The following is a 344-nucleotide window of genomic DNA, read 5'->3' as shown; positions in this document are numbered from 1 at the left end:
GGTCCAAGAGCTGACTCTAACGTCAGACCCTAGCCCTGCACTATCCCGTGGCAATACAATTTGAGCCCCATGTGTGATCTTTAACTGTATAGCAGCCACATGCAAAAGCATAAACGGCAACAGGTAAAATTAATTTTCATAATAATTGTGCTTAACCCAATATGTACAAAACATTATCTTCTGTTCTACGTGGAATCGATATTGGAAGATTATTGAGATATTTTAGATTTTTTTTTTTTCCTACCAGTGTTTGAAACCCAGAAACTCATACAGCACATCTCAATGAAACCAGCCACAGCTCAGGAGTTTAATGGCCACATGTGGCCAGTGGCTGCCCAGTTGGA

Source organism: Pteropus vampyrus, unplaced genomic scaffold (assembly GCF_000151845.1).
Source record: "Pteropus vampyrus isolate Shadow unplaced genomic scaffold, Pvam_2.0 Scaffold23, whole genome shotgun sequence".
In the NCBI taxonomy this organism is placed as follows: Eukaryota; Metazoa; Chordata; class Mammalia; order Chiroptera; family Pteropodidae; genus Pteropus; species Pteropus vampyrus.
Note: the sequence above shows the minus strand (reverse complement) of the source record.